This window comes from Lytechinus pictus, chromosome 8 (assembly GCF_037042905.1).
Source record: "Lytechinus pictus isolate F3 Inbred chromosome 8, Lp3.0, whole genome shotgun sequence".
Classification (NCBI taxonomy): domain Eukaryota; kingdom Metazoa; phylum Echinodermata; class Echinoidea; order Temnopleuroida; family Toxopneustidae; genus Lytechinus; species Lytechinus pictus.
The window spans coordinates 9,976,232-9,997,820 of NC_087252.1; the positions used below are offsets into that span (position 1 = coordinate 9,976,232).

The 21,589-nt window shown below is 35.7% G+C and overlaps 1 pseudogene; it reads left to right on the forward strand.

The window, feature by feature from the left end:
• The first annotated feature begins 3,206 nt into the window (after positions 1 to 3,206).
• On the forward strand, positions 3,207 to 4,697 carry LOC129267248 (uncharacterized; annotated as a pseudogene).
• Positions 4,698 to 21,589: the final 16,892 nt, after the last annotated feature.

Genomic DNA, 21,589 nt, shown 5'->3' on the forward strand with positions numbered 1-21,589 from the left:
TTGGGAGCATACAGACCGTACATAGATCGCATTTATTGCATTGACGCCATCAATGGCGACAATACGCTGTTGTTGTTCCGTATTCCTATTCCACAATCTTCTTCTTCTTTGCATTGACGCCATCAACGGCGACAATGCATTGTTGTTGTTGTTCCGTATTCCTATTCTGCAATCTTCTTCTTCGTCTTCCGCCAAAAACCCCATTCACTTAACACATAGAGTTTGTTAACTCTACCCAGGCCACCTTCCTCATCCAAATTCATCCAAATTTGGCAGGCATAGTCCCCAGCACCCCTTGTTGTGCACCTTTTATTTCATTTTCCAAAATCACTTATGCATGACCGTGCAGGCGCCATTTTGTCAATTTCAAGTCCATTTGCATACTATTCTTTATTCTTTCATATCTCCGTTGTCCAGCATGCTACAGACTTCTAACAAATTGCTATAGATAGTCAAAGAGCTGCTCCATCATCTGCGACGCATAACCTGACCTTCAAAATGCTATCTTCATGCCCCAAATTCAAATCCGAAATAGCCTTCCTTCAAAAACTTCATATTATTGAAATGTAAATTCACAAAATCGTAAGATGGCCATAACTTTTTTGTTTTTATTCATTTTGAGCTCATATCTCGAGGAATTGATTACGGTACCATATCATACACGCTAATTCAGTTTTCACGCTTCACTGACCTTCTGTTTTTTTTATGTTAAAAAAAACGCTTACCTCTGAATGTTCCTCATTGCGTCATGCATGGCTAAACCCGTACCTTTTTTTTTAATTTAGGGTCTTCAAGATATGCCCTTTTCATGCCATTAGAAAAATATATACCTTACTACTGACGAAATATCTGAAAAATGCACCCGAAAATCAGCAAAATATGCAAAAATGCACTATAATGCCAGCACAACTTCAACTTGCTGTTATTTCCTTATTATTAAAGCTTATTCTTTCTAACTTGGCAGATATGAGTATTGATATATACTTCGACCGTTCGCCAACCTTTTGTAACAGAAACTGACAAAGAGCTGACGTCAGCTTAAAATTATTATGCAAAACTTTCATTTTTTTTTAATGTCTTTTTTATATGGCATTTACTTCCGGTCTATTGCTTGCGCACAAATAAAAGTGGTATTAATGTCACCAATCTGAACACTACTCACAAAGCACACATTATCAACAACAGAATTGTACACATCAATGTCTATGGCATCAGTTTCAGGCAAAAACGAACTTAACGTATGAGCAGCCATATGGTCTAAAATGGACGAAATCTATTATTCCTCCCCTGCCTCCGTTCCTCATCCAAATTCATTCCGATTTGGTAGACATGTTGTCCATGATGCATTATTGTGTACCTTATATTTCATTTTTTTAAATCATTCATGCGACTTCTAACAAATTGCATTAGATTGTGTAAAAGTTGCATTTTCATATAAACTACGACTTACCCTTCAAAATGCCGTCTTCTTGTCTTAAATTCAAATCCAAGATAGTCTACGTTCAAAATGTTCATATTTATTGAAATGCAAATTTAATTTAGGAAAATCATAAAATGGCCATAACTTCCTTGTTTTTATTCATTTCCGTCTCATAATTTCATGGTTTACTAATGGTATCACCCTTCACAATTCAACAATTTTTTACGCATCGGTGACTGTTGAATTTACAAAAAGCACCCTCTATTGCAAACTCAACAAATAGTAAAATGACAATACCTTTGTTGTTATCATTCATTTCGGTCTCTTATTTTCAGGGCTGGCTTATGATATCATCCTTCATAATCCATATTCTTTTTACGCATCAGTGATTATTACATTTAGAAATAGCGCCCTCTACTGCAAACTAAAGAAATGTTAAAATGGCCATAAGTTCCTTGTTTTCATTTATTTCGGTCTCATATTTTCAAGATATGCTTATTGTATCATTCAACATATTCGATATGTTTTGTACGCATCAGTGACCATTACCTTTAAGGAATAGCGCCCTCTATTGAAAAATCGAAAATAGTAAAATGGCCATAACTTTCTTGTTTTCAATCATTTCGGTCTGACATTTTCAGGGCATGGTAATGGTAAGATGTTTCTAATTGATTAGTTTTTTACGCATCAGTGACCATTACTTTTAGAAATAGCGCCCTCTATTGAAAATTTAAAAAATGTAAAATTGCCATAACTTCCTCGTTTTCATCTATTTTGACTCATATTTTCAATGGTTGCTTATGGTAATATCTTTCAAAATTCACTGGTTTATTACGCATCAGTGACCATTACCTTTACAAATAGCGCCCTCTATTGAAAAGTCGAAAATAGTAAAATGGCCATAACTTCCTTATTTTCATTCATTTTGGTCTGACATTTTCAGAGTTTTGTAATGGTACCATGTTCACTAATTAATTTGTTTTCTACGCATCAGTGACCATTATTTAAATAAATAGCGCCCTCTATTGAAAAGTGCAAAATAGTAAAATGGCCGTAATTTCCTTGTTTTCATTCATTTTGGTTTAATATTTTCAGGGTTTGCTAATGGTAACATCCTTCATAATTCCCTGGTTTGTTACGCATCAGTGACCATTATCCCTAGAAATAGCGCCCTCTATTGAAAAGTCAAAAATAGTAAAGTGGCCATAACTTCTTTGTTTTCAATCATTTTGGTCTCATATTTTCAGGGTTTGCCTTAAGTATCGTCCATCATATTTTGAATAGTTTAAGGCATCAGTGATCGTTACCTTAATAAATAGCGCCCTCTAAGATTTAGAAAATGTATATCATCTTTGAAGATCAAGAGCTCACGCCAAAGCTGAGCGGACGTATTTGACAGGAGCTCTGCAGCAGTGTTGTTTTTACATAGACGTTTAGGCGGGAAATTCAAGTCGGCTACACCCTGCTCCTCACCGGCATATGTGCCGCTTCCTAGCCACCTCCATTCCATCGGCCCGCTCTCCCTTTACCGTGGAATGGCATTGATTTCTGACTGATCTCCAGTTTTAGTAGATCGAGGATTGAACAGCCCAGTTGCCGTAGTGAGCGGAGTTGGAGGCTTGGGTTACCATCATAGTCGTTCCCATGGTGATATGCACTCATTTTCATTCATATACTCACATTATTAACACTACGTTAACGGGTAAGAGACTAATTTAAATTTATCAATAGGCCTTCAGATTATTATGTTCTTGTAAAATAAGTAATTATTGCAAATACCTATTCGATGTCCTCGGGCGAAGAGGATTATTTAGCAGCAGCGAGTAATAGATTTAGGCAAGCGCCAGATGAATTAGTGGTATCTTCCGATGATCACACTGTCCATGATGAGGACAGTTATGATGAATCGAATTGTTCTTGGAAAACGGCGATCAATAGAAATTCTATCCGATCGGCTAAGAAGAGGGCAAGGGTTAGGAGCAATAGCGATAGTACTCTAAATACGAAGAACAGTAAAATGCCTAAATTCTCTACTCCCACGCATTCAAGCAGGAGGGTAGTCATTGTTGGCCTTGAAAATAAGAATATTTGCAGAGCAAACCCAGTACAGGTGTTCAAAGAAATTCATAATCTCCGAGGCAATCTGAATGGGAAAGAGAAAGTAAAAAATATGATGATTTTGAAATGTGAGAATGACATACAAGTCATGAAATTGTTGGAACTAACCAAGCTTGCTGGTATAGACTTTAAAGCAACGCGTTATGAAGATAATAATGATTTCACAACGAAAGGTGTTATTCATAGAATAGATACACCTTCAAAGGCAAGAATAAACCCGAGACAGTAAACTTTCTGTATGAGCTTAAACGTGTGGACAACCTTAGTCCACCGGTGCCAAGGTGTCACAAATTTCAACTTTTTGGGCACATGAAGGAAAATTGCAAGGGTAAACTGCGCTGTGTGAGATGTGGAGGGGAACATGATTTTGAAGAGTGCACACAAAAGGAAAATCGAAAATGCTTTAGATGTGAAGATAAACACTCGGCTGCGTATCAAGGTTGCAAAATTCACATAGAGGCAAAACAAATACAAAAAGTTAAATTGAAGGAAAATATAACATACGCACAAGCGACTAGGGTGTATCGCACTCAAAAAAATGAAACAGTGGAAGAGGTAAGTAAGACCATTAGTACTAGCGACACTAAAAAAAACGCTCAAAGGAAACTAAAGAATGTTGGTCCCATTTCAAATTCAATGACATCTGACCACGAATCAATCCAATAATCAAAGATTCCGCGCCCAATCCGAGTACAAGGGAACAATGAAGGAAGGTGGGAAAGAGATAAGGAGTCAAGGCAAGGAAATGATTGGAATAACACAAATAAAGATACTGTCAACACATTAATGAGTGTATTACCCCTTGATTTCCTTATGTTTATTCTATTCGTGATACGTAAGTTACCACAGTCTGAAAACGATGATCAGTTTTTGGAATCTGTTGTACATGCTAGTCATAATTTCTTAAAGACAGACATAACCATGGAAATGGTCAAGTGCCACCTTAAATAAAACAGTCTGTCTCTGATCTAGTAATAGTCCAGTGGAATGCTCAAGGTATGATTTCGCATGGGTCGGACTTTCTAACTTCTGTTTTTGATAATAATTTATTGGGTTCCAACCCAAACATTATTTGTATTAAGGAAACATGGTTTAATGATTTTAATGTGTCGTTCATTCCTAATTAATTTTTTGTTTGTAGAAACAGACAGGATGGTAGGAGAGGTGGTCTGGCTATGCATTTTAAAAAGGACATCGCTTTCCAGGTTATGAAAGTTCAAGAGATTGAACTAGAAGAATTAAACTTCATGATTAGAAATGGGCCAGGGAAGCTTATTATTTTAGGTGACTTTAACAGCCACAATCGTCTATGGGGGAGCAGCAAGCTTGATTCGAACGGAAGAACTGTTGAATCTTTCATGGAGGTTAATGATCTAGCATTACTCAATGACGGATCACCAACAAGACTAGACCCGCACTTTGGTTCTTATTCCATGTTGGATTTATCTATAGTCTCCAAGGAACTAGCTTGTAGTATGGAGTGGCAAGCATTGACCAATAACTTTGGCAGCGACCACAATGCAATCGTGATGAAATTAATACAGACAAATAACGCAATATTAAAGAAAACGCAGATATAGGTTGTAGATGGAGTTTTAGAAACGAAAACTGGGAAGAGTATAGAAAAGCAATTAAAAATGAATTACTTAATCTAAATTACAAGAGACATTACTCGGCATGTAATTTGGGTATTCAAGGACGATATGATAGATAGTTAAGGTAATCTTGAATGCTTCGAATAGGTGTATTCGTCGAGTGCGAATAGGAGGAGAAAACAGAGGTAAAATAACTCCCTGGTGGAACGAAGCATGTCAAAAAGCGGTGGCGGAGAGAAATCATATTAAAAACAGATTACGAAGATATTATGATGTAAATGATGTTTAACTACAGTGCGTATAAAAAAAGGGACAGATTTTAAAAGTCTATAATTTTTTTGTTTCAAATAATGATGTCTATATTTTGGTGTTAATAGATGGTCCAAAGTCTTATCTTTGAAATGCAATTAAAAAAAATAAATTTTATTCATGCTTGAGCGAACACAGGCCGTTTTTGTTGGGGGTTCAAAAAGAGGCTTGCGCCACAATTTCAGAATATGTGTAATACAATGATCAGACTTCTTGCTAATCAGGAGACTTCCTCTTGACCTTTTCATTATCTGTGCCACAATTTTCGAATTATGCTGTCAAATTTCATTTACAAAGTTATTTATTTAATTGAATTATTTTTTTTTTCATTTAAACTTCTCTTACCTTTTAATTTTCCTTCATAAGTAACTGAGAAAAGAAGATTTTTTTGGTCAACCCAAGCAAGAAGATTTGAATTATTAAATGGGAAAACTTGTGATTATTCAAATGGTTTTATTATGTGAAACAAATTATGTTATGTACCTTTAAAATACATGAATCTATTTTTCAAGGGGTCATTAATTCCTTGACCAAGTTTAATCGCTTGACAGGAAACTCAGGAAGGGATTCATGTCTTTCAATGACAATGGTGTATTGAGTCAATTTTGAAGGAGCTAGATATGGCAGATCGGGTAAAATGTATTAAAAAGTTGTGAGCGAGCGAAGTGAGCACGCAAATATTCCCACTTTTTTTATTACAATATAAAATTTTGTGATAGATTTTGACATAATATTCAGAAAATAATATCATATTTTACTTTCTATCTTTCCTTTTATGTCCTGTCCACTTTTTTTTTCTTGGTCATGATTTTTTTAATTGAGGGGGGGGGGGGAACCCAAGCGCCCGCCCATCTGTGTGGCTTTATTCAAAAGGCACCATAACCTTTGTAGCACATAATGAAATGATTTGAATAAAAAATCCATGCTCTCCCATAATTCGGTTGAAAAAAAATTATTTTAGCTTGAAGAAGGAATATTCAAAGCTAACAGAGAGCATATTAAAAAGAAACAACAGAATAATTCAAGCAAATAAATAAATCTGAAATGAATTTTGACCGCATGATTTGAAAATCATGGCAAAGATAATGAAAAGGTTAAGAGGAAGTCTGCTAATTAGCAAGAAGTCCGATCATCATATTTCTCATATTCTGCAATTCTGGCGCAAGCCTCTTTTTGAACCCCCAACAACCGTGTTCGCTCAAGCATGAACGAAAATAATTTTTTTGATAGCATTTGAAAGACAAGACCTTAGAGCACCTATTAACAATAAAATATAGACATCATAATTTAAAACTAAAATTTTATAGACTTTTCAAATCTGTCCCGTTTTTTTTTATACGCACTGTATACTTGAAAAAGAAAGCATTTGCTCAGAAGGTGCAACGGCGAGCACGATATGACTATTGGTCTAAATACTGCGGTAAAATGAAAAGATTTACAGATATCGGAAAAGTATGGAAACAAGTAAAATGAATGAGAGATAGCGTAATGAACACTCATATTTTCCACAATTTAATCGTTGACGGCAATATCGTTAGTGAATCTAAAGATAAGGCTAATGCGGTTGCCCGTTTTTTTTTTCAAGTCTATTGACAGATCTTTTTATAATAATGATGGTGAAAATGAAAATAATTAATGGAAAGAAATGTCGAATGATGACTGCATTAATGACGAATCTAACATGAACGAAATGAAGAGTGTTTTCCAAGATTTGAAAAACTCAGCGCCAGGTAAGGATGATATTCATGCGATTATGTTAAAAAACTTACCCCAAATAGCGCTTGATGTCACACAGATCTGTACAACTACATATGGAAAACTTCACATTTCCCTTATCAGTGGTATGAAGTTGTTTAAATACCTATTTTGAAACCTGGAAAGGATCATAGTTTAGTGTCGTCCTATAGACTTATTTCTTTATTATCAACCCTGTTTAAAGTCATGGAGAAAATGATTAAAAACCGTCTGAATCGGTTTTTAGATAATAAGAAAACGTTTAACTAACTTCAATCAGGATTCCGCAAATATCGTAGTGTCAAAGATCATTTAGTCAGGCTTGAAACAGATGTTCATTTAGCATTGAAGGAGAACAAATATACCGTGGCAGTTTTTCTTGACCTGGAAAAGGCGTTTGATTCGTTATGGAAAGGAGGTTTCTTGAAAAAATGCCAATGTTAGATATTAGTGGAAAATTATTTTTCTTTATTAGAGCTTTCTTGAGAAATAGATATTGTAACGTGAAAGTTAACAATAGTATGTCAGAAAAGTATGTATTAGAGCACGGAATCCCGCAAGGTAGCTCATTAAGTCCTGTCACTTTTACAATGATGTTAAATGACTTAAAGATTAAAGAAAGTGAAGTAAAACTATCATGTTATGCAGATGATATCGCGATTTGGTTTACTAGCTCAAACTTAGATCTGGTTCGCCAAAAGCTGCAAGAAGCCCTCCATGAAATTGAAATCTGGTGCTGGAGATGAACATTTTATATTTCTCACACAAAGTCTGTAGTTTTAGTTTTTACCAATAAACAAAAGAAAGATATTACTTTGAAAATAAATGGGCATGTTTTGCCTCATTGTGAGCAGTTTACATTTCTTGGTATGTGGTAAGACTCGAAACTAACTTGGTCTAGCCACATTAATGCGATTATTGATAAATGTGAGAAAATATTAAATTTATTACGTTGCGTTTCGGGTACATCCTGGGGGAATAGGTATGAAATTTTGATGATGATATACAAAGGTCTTATTTGATCTGTTTTAGACTATGGAAGTTAAATGTATGATTCTGCCTGTACATCTCTTAAGAAAAAGCTTGACTCTATACAATATAGAGCTATGAAAATCATTACAGGAACGATATACAATGTATCATTAGAGTCTCTACAAGTTTTGACCGGTGAATTACAGTTTTATCTTCGGAGAAAACTGTTTAAAGAGAAATGTCAGTATAGTTGCAGTAAACACTGATTTCATGAGAAAGTCTGTAAAACCAGGCTTAATTGTCAGTATATCATCGAGGATGTAGATCTGGTACAGTCACATAATCTGAACTTTGTGAAATCTTGAAATCTACGCTGAAAAATATTCACACTAAAGATCACCAACACAGATGAGCGCACGTGGGACAGTGTATAATTATTGCTTTGAATGTCGTGCCCGATGCTTGACCCGAATCCTGTGCTTATTTGCTATAAATTTCTCAGCAATTACACAATTTCTTCCAGAATCCTTTGGCACATATTCTTTATTTTAATACAAACAGACACTTTGGTTGTCATTTCAATGGATTCTGTACGAACTAATTTTGATATCGTTACCAAAACTGGCATTTACCTTTAATGATACATTTAGATATTAATTGTTGTTTAGCACTTCATGCCATCCAAGTAGAGAAATTTTCATTGAACATACGAACAGACACGAATGGAAGGAAGGGGAAAGACCTTTCAAACTTCGAGCCTGTAGTGATGAGGTACTTGTAGAGAAGCAAGACAACTTATTAACAAAAATCCCGGAATGGCGTTTGTCCCGCCCTCCTGTGTCGTTTTATGCTCATCGTATAATTAGAAAAAAGGATATGCTAACGGCCGAGATGAAATATATCGTTCTAGAAAGAATTGGAATTGGAATGGTTATTTACATATATATACTGATGGATCCAAACAGGAAAATTTTAGAACGGGGGCAGCATTTTATGTTCCTCAATATAAAATGAAAAAAGTATTTCAGGTTATCCAATGTAAGTATCATGAGAGCGGAACTCATGGCCATTTTAATGGCATTTGTCGATGGTTAGACTCCTTTGATAAACCATGTTCAGTTGTAATTTTTTGCGACTCTTTGTCAGCACTGAATATGACTGATTCATGTTTCATAAAATGCATTATTATTAATGATATTTTATTTAAAACTCATAAACTCAGTTTGAAAGATATTTGTATTAATGTTGAATGGATTCCCTCACATTGTGATGTTAACAGCAATGAGATCGTCCAAAAAAGCTGCCAAGAAAGGAGCCGCAAAATTTGTTATAGACATCGTTTTACCAAACACTATAAATGAACTTACATGCTCACGCATGACATTTTATAAAGGTATCTGGCAAGCTGATTGGAATTCGTCTAGAAATGGTATATTTTTATATGCTATTCATGATAAAGTTTTTAAACAGGCATATAGAAAAGGTTTTTCTCGGAAAGGGGAATGCCTCCTTCATCAAATCACAGTAGGTAAGTGCAAATTAAACTATTATTTTTTTTCAAATTAAACATCACTCTTAAGGCCTCTGTGAGGTGTGCAATGTATTTGAGACTATTGAACATTATGTTTTATTTTGTTCAAAATATGTAAAGGAGAGACGCATTATGTTCAATAAACTTAAGATGAATGAACCGAATCTTAAACAATTGTTAATTAATCCCGATTATACACGGGAACTACTATGTTTTATATATATGCCACTAACCGTTTTGACAGTGAGGTGTGTGTGTGTTTTCTTTTTTCTTTTCTTTTCTTCAAATACAAAACACGAAATAAGGATTCATTATTCATATTAATAAGAAACTAAGAAAAGACAAAAAAGAATAAGAAGGACGTGAAATTGTATGTGATTTCACATTTGATTTTTTTTTGACGAAGATTGTAAGAAATTCTATGAATATATAACTAGTAGCCGATTAGTTAGCTGGTGTGCCCTTTCCACGAACCTCATTTAGCACGCGCGATATTTAATTTCTCTATTTGGATTAAAGTGTTATTCCTCGAAGATGTTTAATCTTGTAGGACCTACTAATATAATAGGTGGATGGGTGACTAATCTACATTAATATGTCATATAATCGTAACCAATGGTTTGACGTCGTATGGATCGCCTTTGCCGACGACGTCCTACTTACGAAAGCGACTGGCGCGTATAATCTGGAGAGATTGAAGAGCGCCATCATATTCAACAACAACAACAACAATATAGTTTTCTCTCTATCTCCTTCTGTTTCTTGCCCTCTTTATTAAATCACAGGCGTCAATGCATGCACATCGTTCTGAAACGATTGCAGTTCTAGTCTTCTTCTCCGTCTTCTGCCAAAACCCCCATTCACTTAACACATAGAGTTTGTGAACTCTGCCCAGGCCACCTTCCTCATCCAAATTCATCCAAATTTAGCAGGCATAGTCCCCAGCACCCTTAGTTGTGCACCGTTTGTTTCATTTCCCAAAATCACTCATGCATGACCATCCAGGCGCCATTTTGTAAATTTCAAGTCCATTTGCATACCATTCCTAATCTCGTCGTAACTCCCGCATCCTGCATGCTACAGACTTCTAACAAATTGCAGTAGATTGTTTAAGATTTGCCCTTTCATATATGAACTACAATTTGCCCTTTAAAATGCCGTCTTCTTGCTCTAAATTCTAATCGAAAATAGTCTACGTTCAAAATGTTAATTTTTATTGAAATGCAAATTAGGAAAATCGTAAAACAGCCATAACTTCCTTGTTTTTACTTATTTCCGTCTCATATTTTCATGTGTTACTAATGGTATCATCCTCCATAGTTCAACAATTTTTTACGCATCAGTGACTGTTAAATTTACAAATAGCGCCCTCTATTGCAAAGTCAACAAATATTTAAATGACAATAACTTTGTTATCATTCATTTCGGTCTTATATTTTCAGGGCTGGCTTAAGACACCATCCTTCATAATCCATTTTCTTTTTACGCATCAGTGGCCATTACCTTTTAGAAATAGCGCCCTCTATTGGAAAATCGAAAAAAGTAAAATTACCATAACTTTCTTGTTTCTAATCATTTTGATCTCATATTTATAGGATTTGATCAAGATATTATCTTTCATAAATCAAACGTTTTTTTACGCATCAGTAACCATTACCTTGATAAATAGCGCCCTCTATTGAAAAATGCAAAATAGTAAAATGGCCATAATTTCCTTGTTTTCATTTATTTTGGTTTATTATTTTCAGGGTTTGCTAATAATAAGATGTTTTCTAATTCGAATAAGTGACCATTACCTTTAGAAATAGCGCCCTCTATTGAAAAGTTGAAAATGTAAAATTGCCATAACTTCCCCGTTTGAATCCATTTTGGTCTCATATTTTAATGGTTTATTAAAGGTATTAATCTACACGATTCGACAATTTTTTACGCATCAGTGACCATTACATCTAAAAAGCGCCCTCTATTGCAAAGTAAAGAAATATTAAAATGGGCATAAGTTCCTTGATTTCATTCATTTCGGTCTCAGATTTTCAGGGTATGTTTATTGTATCAATACTCATAATCTCTTATGTTTTTTTACGCATCAGTGAACATCGTCTTTAGAAAAGGCGCCCTCTATTGAAAAGTTGAAAAAAGTAAAATGGCCATAACTTCTTTCTTTCTAATCATTTTGGTCTCATATGTTCAGGGTTTGCCTCTAGTATCGTCCTTCATATTTCAAATGGTTTTCACGCATCAGTGATCACTACCTTATATAAATAGCGCCCTCTATTGAAAAGTCTCAAAATGAAAAATGACAATAAATTTGTTGTTATCATTCATTTCGGTCTCTTTTTTAGGGTTTGCTTCTGGTAACATTCTACATAATTCACTTGTTGTTACGCATCGGTGACCATTATTTTTAGAAATAGCGCCCTCAGTTGCAAAGTCAACAAATAGTTAAATGACAATAACTTTGTTATCATTCATTTCGGTCTTATATTTTCAGGGCTGGCTAATAATTTCATCCTTCATGATCCATATGTTTTTTACGCATCAGTAACCATTACATTCAGAAATAGCGCCTTCCTTTTGCAAACTAAAGAAATTTAAAATGGCCATAACTTCTTTGTTTTCAACCATTTTGGTCTCATATTTTCAGGGTTTGTCAATTGTATCATTACCATAATCCAACTGTGTGTTACACATCAGTGACCATTCCTAATAACAGATAGCGCCCTCTGATATTTTGAAAATGTATATCATCTAGATTTTTCTCTCTATATCCTTCTATTTCTTGCCCTCTATAAAATCACAGGCGTCAATGCATGCACATCGTTCTGAAACGATTGCAGTTCTAGTTAGAACTCCCAGCAAATGCACTACGTGTTTCAAGCGTGTAGTACGAACGGCCAGTGCATTCACTGCGCGTTCAACGTATAGTCCGCGAACAACGGCATGCAGTCACGTGACTGTGACCGCCCATTACGAAAATGAAAGTTTGCAAAAATGATTCCAAATCAACTTCCAATGATAACGTGACACTCCTGTATGCATGGATTCACTGACCCCTAACCACTATAAAAAACAAATGTGTGAAAGTCCCATAAAATAAAGTAGTGGCAGAAAATGTTGTTTTCCGGGAAAATGGCTATCATCCTGAATTACGGCAGGTACATTTTTTATTGGACATAAATAAATATATTCATATGAGGGTAAATTGAATGATTAAACCTTTTCTTTATAGCATAATTACGACAAGGGTAATTTTTTTCCACGAAATGGTAACATTTATATTGCTTTTATTATTCGGTTGAAGAGCAAATAAGATTCTAGGTTCTATTAGAAAATAGACCTTTGTTTTGTCATCATCCATGAGGGCTGGATGAAAAGTGACGAGGAAGGTGGTGCTTGGCGCGCTTAAAATTGTACCACATGACCACAGGCTAGACAAACGCCACGCTACCGCTAAGAACACGCAAGAAGGGTATTGGGTGCACTAGAGACCCGTTTAGCACTCGCTCAACACGCTGCATGTTCGCTGGGAAAGCGTTAAATGCACGTTTCGTGTGCGATATTCGTTCGTCGCCGTACTTGCTACGAATACTAATCGTACGCCCATCGTATGTCATGCGTTCTTCGAACGTGTACAGTCATGCATCGAGCTTTGCGCAGCTTTTAAGCATGCTTAAAAAATCTCGACGCACACAGATAACGTTGGTCTAACGTGCTTAACGCATAATAACGCACATCTAGCGAATGACAACGAATTGGGTGAAAAATTTAATACACTGGCTGTGCGACACGCGTGTGTGACCAAGCATTTACTGAGCGCAATGAACTGAATCATATTGTGACGTCACCTCCTCAAGCCGTGCAATGGTATACAAGTAGCGAATAATATACAAATAGCGAATAGGCATGAGTGCGATGGTGCGAGATTTCGCATGAGGTGAAAGAAAGATGCTCTATTCAACGAGGCGTTAGACGAGTTGAATAGAGCTTTTCTTTCTTTCACCGAATGGCGAAATCTTGCACCATTGTACGAATAAGAATATTCGCTATTTGTGTTGTACAACGCCTCGGAATTTAGCGAAAATATTAAAAAAAAAAAGAGTTTTTCTCTGCAGTAATCTATGAAAAGGGAGCAAAAATATTGAAAGCAAAAAGCAAAATCCCACAAGTGCACATGCTCTTGGGCAGCATTGCGCATTTAGCCAGCAGGCTTATACGCGTATTGCACTTTCATTTTGACTGATCGCAATGAATTAAATCGAATTGTAACGGCATCTCCTAAAGCCGTGCAACTTAACATTTTGGATGGTACGTCTTTTGTGCAACGGTACGGATGTTTGACATTCAGCCTCCCATTTGCTCGCGTACAACAAACTAAGTAGGCGTTGTATAATATCTATGCATGAGTACGATGGTGCGAGATTTCGCATGAGGCTAAAGAAAGATGCTTTATTCAACGAGGTGTTAGTCGAGTTTAATAAAGTGTCTCTTTCACCGAATGCGAAATCTCGCATGATTGCGCGAATAAGAATATTCGCTGTTTGTGTTGGACAACGCCACGAGTTTTTTACCCTGCAGTAATCTACCAGGGAGCAAAAATATTAAAAGCGAAAAGTGAAATATGTAAGCTCACATAACCTCGGGCAGCATTGCGCATTAAGCCATCAGGTTTTACGCTTATTTCACCTTTACGCTTATTTCACGACTCGCTTTTGCGTGCGACGGGCTTCTGTGGAAGCCCGTCGCACGCAAAGGCTTAATAATCTTACAAAATATCCGCTTCAAGAAGTACTTGATCGAACTTCCTAAACGTTAACGAATTATTTTTAGTAGATTTAGATGTGGTAACCATAAACCACCAATTGTCTCCGGTAGATATTCGAATGTTCCACGGAATATGCGAGTGTGTTCTCTTTGTAATATTAAAGTCATGGGATATGAATTTCATTATTTATTTCAATGCCCCTTTTTCGAAAAAGAAGGGAAACTACTCAAGAAATATTTTATCAAGAGACGTAGCTCAGCCAAATTAATTGAATCAACTCATTAATACCACCAGTCGCAAAAGTCGTTCAAGGACGTTCCACAGTTATGTTTTTGCGCATCATGATCTGCGCATATTTTACACTCTGCGTGCTGACGTCACAATAGATGAACAGCTCGATATGAGTGCAGTATACTGCAGATCCCATGTGTTATCTTATAAAGCTATTTAGATTATTCTGTGGACCATTTTTTTTAAATAATACCTCAACAATATCAAAATCCTTAACTCTGTAGTGCTGCAAACTATGACGAATATGACCATGGGCTTTAATAAATGGAAGAGTGGTTTGGAATTTGTCCTCACACAGATACAAAGCTTTTGGCGCGTTTTGGGGTGTTTTAAAAAGCACATTTTGTTCCAATAAAAGTGCCGATAGTTTGGAAATAAGCACATGAACCCATATTTGTTAATGTTTGCCCCTCTTAGGTATACCTTCCTCTACAACTTTGCAAAGGTTGGTGAAAATAACATAGGTTTTGAATAAAATGCAGCATTTTTTGTACTTCTCAAGTTTGTCATTGAAATTTCACATTTTGAGGTTGAGATTTTGTTATCTTTCGCGCAATAATTAAGAACTGAGAGTGCTGTTAGACTTAAAAAAAACAATTAATAGCAATATAAATAGATTATACATCTTAAGGATACATGGATTTTGACTGAGTACTAGAGCTTTAAACTATTATTCTGTGATCTCGTGAGGTCTAAAAATGCCAAATTCTTTTGAATGCGCAATTCTTAAGAACATCCATTTAGGTGATGTTTGAAGCTCTATAGCAAAAAATCAAGCAGATGGACCCATGCTATTTTTTTTTCATATTTTGAATAGTCAGGTGCGAAAGTATCTATGTGCAAAGTATGATGAAAATGACATGGATCTTCAATGTTTGGGAGCAAGACTACCGAACCATTCGCATTTTAGATGGTATTATCAGACTTTTGCTTGTTTTCGGCTTATTTGGGCTGTTTCAAGCCAAATCGCAATACTTTAGACACCGATAATTGGAAAACGAGCACACGGACCTCATATTTTTAATATTTTAACGCCTACATAATATATTCCTTTGCAAATCTAGAGAGTGTGCTGAAAATTCAATGGATTTTAAATGTTTGGGGGCAAAACTAAGGAACCATCTTATTTTAGACATTTTGGATAGTATTGCCCGTTTAAGGCACATTTTAGACTGTTTCAGGTCAACTCGCAACAATTTAGACAGGGATAGTTTAAAAACGAGCACATGGACCCCATATTTTTTATGTTTTAACGGCTTTAGAATATATTCCTCTACAAATCAAGAGAGTATGATGAAAATGACATGGATTTTCAATGTTTTGGAACAGAACTACGGAACCATTGGTATATTAAACACTTTGGTCGGTATTATCAGACTTTTGCACGTTATCGGCGCATTTTGGGCTGTTTCATGTCAAATCGCAACACTTTAGACACTATGGCCCGTATTCTGATAGCGTGGTTTAACTTAACCCTAGTCTAAGTGTGGTAATAAACTGCCATATTTAAACCTAGGTTTAAGTTTCGTATTCCGATAGCAAGGTTTAAGTTAACCCTGGTCTAAGTGTGGTAATAATTCCTCAAAAAGTTAAACTCGCGCAGGGGGTAGTTTAAGCCTGGTTTAAATCCAACAAATCATGGCCAACAATTTTTTTAGAATTTATACCTATTGCATTTCTAGCTACATCCTCAGTTTTTAACCGATTCTCATGAAATTTGGAACACACATTGGTCTCAAGGTAAAGAGGTGCAAGAAATTATTTTTTTTTGCTTTTTCAGAAATTGTGTTGCCATGGTAACAGTATATTTTGGCCAAAATTTTGCCGTTTAAAATACTTCATCAGTTTTCTACCAATTCTCATGAAAGTTGGCTCACACATTGGATTTGAGGAAAAGATGTGCAAGACACATTTTTGTATGTGTCGGAAATTGTGTTGCCATGGTAACGGTATATTATGGCCAAAATTATGTATAAATCTTGCTGTTCCAACAACTTCCTCACTTTTTAACCAATTCTCATGAAATTTGGCACAGACATTAGTCTTAATGTGGAGATGTGCAAAACATATTCTATGCCTAAAATATATGAAAAAAATTGCGTTGCCATGGTAACAACATATTAAATAACGAAAATTAGGTGAAAATTTGGTTTTAACTACTTTATAATTTAGAAAGTAAAAAAGGGGCCTAAGCTTTCGATCCTAGCAGAATCTTCGTCGGAGGCAAAATGACAAACATATAAAGTGGAACAACTATAATATAGACCACAAACAAGCTACAGCAGCACTAGAAACAAGGAGACAAAAGGGGCATTAGTGAGTTGAGAAGACCAATCGGGTTAGTGAAGGGGCTGAAAGAAAAGCAGTAGGCAGACACAAAGGAAAGTTAGTGTAAGTAAGGCCAAGAGGGATTAAGATAATGAGGCAGGCAACATCAAACAGGATCTGGAACAAAACAGTGATAGAGGGATGAATAACTAGAGAATTAGTGAGAGGTGGGTCAAACAGGTTACAAAGAAAGGCATAATAAACTGGTGCATAAGAGTGGGGGAAAAAAGAAAAAGAATGGGGAACAACTGATAATGTGCAAAAGACATATAAGTATATATGATAAAGCATTAAACAAACTAAGAGAAGAAGGTAAGTGTAAATATGTATCTATAAGTGATATGTATATAAATATATCCAAAAAAGAAATGTATATGATAAAATATAAATACACATATGGTGTAACTGATATTGTAATCCGCTAGGTGTGACGGGAAAAAAACATAGGACTATACAGTAGGAAAAAAATAAACCTGTATATGTGAAAAAGGGGAAGCAAATTGCCTAAAAAGGTAAAAGCAAACATAGAAGAGAGGGGGTGTATTATGAAGAAACCATAGTATACATGTAAATAAGCAAATGTGGTAAATCTAAAAGAGGTGAGTGGAGAAAAAAAAATATATATATATAATAATTATTATATCGCCTGAATAAGGAAGGAAAAAATGGAGCTGAGCTTGTATGAGATATGGGAGGAAAGTAGAGGAAGAAACTATAATGTAACTATTCAAAAGAGCTGAGGGGAAAATGATATGTATATATAAATTGAAAGTGGATAGGAAAGAATAATCAGTCGTTCCCCTCTTGGATGTTCAGGCCATGAGGTTGGGTGGTGCGAAATCGTCTCAACCAGAGCTTCTCTCTGCTAGTACGGACTGAGTCAGGACGGGTACCTAAAGATTCGATGCCCTGTAGCATCATGTCAGTGATGGAGTGGTAAGGGAGGTTAAAATGGCGGCCAACCGGAGTTTCCAGCTTTGCTGTGTTGACGGTGGAGCTGTGCCCGTAGAATCGTCTCTTGAGTGTGGTTTTGGTTTCCCCTATGTATTGTACCCTACAAACTCTGCAAGTGATGAGATATACAACATTAATAGTGGTAGTGCACGTTATGTTGCCCTTGATTTGGTGAGACAGGCTTGTAGAGTTGCTGGTGAAAGTGTCGCCCTCGTGAAAGTGTATTTCACATATGATGCACCTGTTGCTGGTGCATTTGAAGGTGCCATGCTGTATGGGAGAAGAATGGTTAATAATTTTTCAACCATTTCTCATGATATTTGCCACAGACAAAAGTCTTGAGGTGAAGATGTGCAAGACACATTTTTGCATGTGTCGGAATTTGTGTTGCCATGGTAACAGTATATTATGGCAAAAATTATGTAAAAATCTTGCAGTTCCAACTACTTCCTCAGTTTTTAACAAATTCTGATGAAATGTGGCACAAACATTAGTCTTGATGTGAAGATGTGCAAAATATATTTTATGCCTTTATAAAAAAAAATTCGTGTTGCCATTGTAACAAAAAAAATAACAAAAATTAGATGAAAATCTTGTGATTTGAATTACTTTATCAGTTTTCAGCTGGTCAATTCTCCTAAAAATTTGGCACACACATTAGTCTTGAGTTGCAGATGTCTAAGACATATTTTTGCCTGTATCATAAACTGTGTTGCCATGGTAACAACATTATTTTACGAAAATAAGGTGAAAATCTTGTAGTTCTAACTCCTTCATCTTTTTTCAACCAATGCTCATGAAATTTGGCACACACATTAGTCTTGAGTTGAAGATGTGCAAGACTATTTTTGTCTGTATCAGAAATCGTGTTGCCAAGGTAACAGCATCATGAAATTAGGTGAAAATCTTGTGGTTTGAACCCTTTTATTAGTTTTCAACCAATTCTTATAAAAGTTGGCTCACACATTGATTTTAAGGTATAGATCTGCAAGACATACATTGAAAAATGTGTTGCCATGGTAACAGCAAATCAAATCAATAGATGTGTAAACAGCATGATGTTGATTGAACTACTTCTTCATTTATGACATTGGCCTATGTGCTCATGAAATGTAGGTTTTGAGCAAAAATAATCTGCAAGACACATTTTCTCATTCATCAAGTCAGATATGTGTTTGTATGGTAACTACATACGCCAAAATAAGATTAAGACAATGGTCAATGCTAACTTTTGTTTGGTTACAAAGTCAGAGAACTACATGTAGCTGTGGGCTTAGTTTAATTTTTTATTTTATTTATTTATTTTTTTGGGGGGAGCTATACCTCTACTCTAGCTCTCGAACTACAGCCCCTAGCTTTAGATCTAAGCGTAGATCAAGATCCTTTAGTCCTAGAAATAATCCAATGCTAGATCCCTAGCCTACTTCCTTTTCAGGCCTAACGTTAGATGAGTAGTGGAAGTAGGCCTAGACTAGATCTAGCCTACATTTACTATTTTTTTATCTAGAATCTACATTGAGATTGAGTCTACAAGTAACTAGTCTAGATCTAGACCTATATATATGCACCTAGATTAATATAGATCTAAGTACTTTAGTCTAAGTCATTTAGTTTAGATCTAGGCCTAGGTTAGAGAGATTTCTAGATCAAACAGTAGACTAGATCAGCCAGTCCTAACGTTAGGGCTACCGGCTAGGCTAGGAAAAGAATCTAGAATGAATAGAAGAAAGCACAGGCTAGGCTGCGTAGATCTAAATTATTATAAAACCTAGGCCCTAGTCTAGACTGAGCTGTTTTAGGCCCGTTTTCTAGTCCTGGAAACCTAGATCTAAACAAGTCCCACAAATTTATAAAATAAAAACTCCTCCAAACAAACAGATGGACCTAAAAGTAACAGGAGTAGATCTAGATCTACATAGATGTCTAGACTAGGACTAGTATAGATCTAACTTTTAGTTTAGCCTGTAGTTGGCAAGCAATGCATATACGCTAGATCTAGCACTGTAGACAGGAATAACCATCGTTTCTGGGAATTTATTTAAAAGTTTTTTACATTTACTGTCATATCACATTGGTGAGACTAGGCCAACGTAACGTTACCGTTAGACTGTCGAGTGTTGTACTCGTACTTGGCGGAACAACCAAAAATACAGTCGGAGACTGAACTTAAGCTTTTACCTCTAAGTCAGAACTATTCTAGACCTACATGTAGATCTAGATAGATCTATCCCTGTCCTATGGCTAAGCCAGGCTAAGCCCTGAATGTTCTAGGCCTAGACCAATATAGGCCTAGGTCTAACGTTAGATCTACTCATCTAGGCATATGTAGCTTCAGTCTCAGTTGCTCCACTACGGCACTGGACTAAAGTTACGTTTTGCTTCAGCCTAAGTTCAGAACTTCAGGAAAGTAAAAAAGTCAAAACAATGTTCAATTCTCCTCCAAACAGACGGATGTTAGTTGTAGATCTTGGGCCTAGGCTAGATCCAGGCCTAATGTTTGAGCCAAGACTAGTCTTAAAAGTTACAAAAGTTTTCCCTTAATTTAGGTCTACTTCAACTAAAGTTAGAATAAGATGTCGAGAGGAATCTATTCACTTTAGATTTTGACAAACTAATACATGAAAAGTAATAAATGGGACTGATACACAAAAAACTGTGTAAGTCACTCGGTTTTGGATTGAAATGTTTCGGTAATTAACAAAAATATAGATAATTTGAATAAAAAATTATTACCATTTATGGGTGATGAATGCTCTTCTTTTACTACAATAGTTGTAATTAGTTTCCATAATATCAAAATTTTAAAGAAAAAACAACTTTAGTAACATTTTTTTTCAACTTTTTTGCAGTCACCCCTGCAGCGGTAATTTACCCAAATGTTGCTAGTCTTGGTCAAAAGAGGCTGATTATTTCCCCAAAAATTAAACCCGGGTTTAACCCAGGTTTAGTTAAACCTGGCTATCGGAATACCAAAATAATTAAACTACACTTAGACCAGCGGTGAGGTTTAGAGGAGGTTTAGTTAAACCAGGGCTTACTTTAGACTAGGGTTGAATTAAACCTGCTATCAGAATACGGGCCTGTTAGTTTGAAAACGAGCACATGGATTTTGAATAAAGTGCAGCTTAAAGTCGACTTTTTTTAATTTTCGAAAAGATTCACGTCTTTTGAAGATTTTTTTTTTTTTTTTAAGTTTATCCATCATTCTTGTCAAATGAGGGCCCTGCTAACTCCAAATATATATAGTTTGCCAATTAAAAGATAATCTCCTACTTTGGTATCTACTAAGTTATATATCCTGAAAGTTTGATGCAGTTTGATGCGATATTAACAGAGTAAAGATAATTTTAACTCATTTGGTGAAATCTTGAGGTCTAAGAGAGGTGTAGTTCTGTTGATTGCGCAACATTTCAAATCATTCAAATACGTCGACTTTGAAGTCCCGTAGAAAAAAAATAAGCACATGAACCTTTTTTTTTTGCATTTCCATAATGCATAAATACCAAAGTAACTATTTGCATAATTCGGTGAAAATGACATGGACTTCAAATTAACCGTGGAACGTCCTTTCTCTC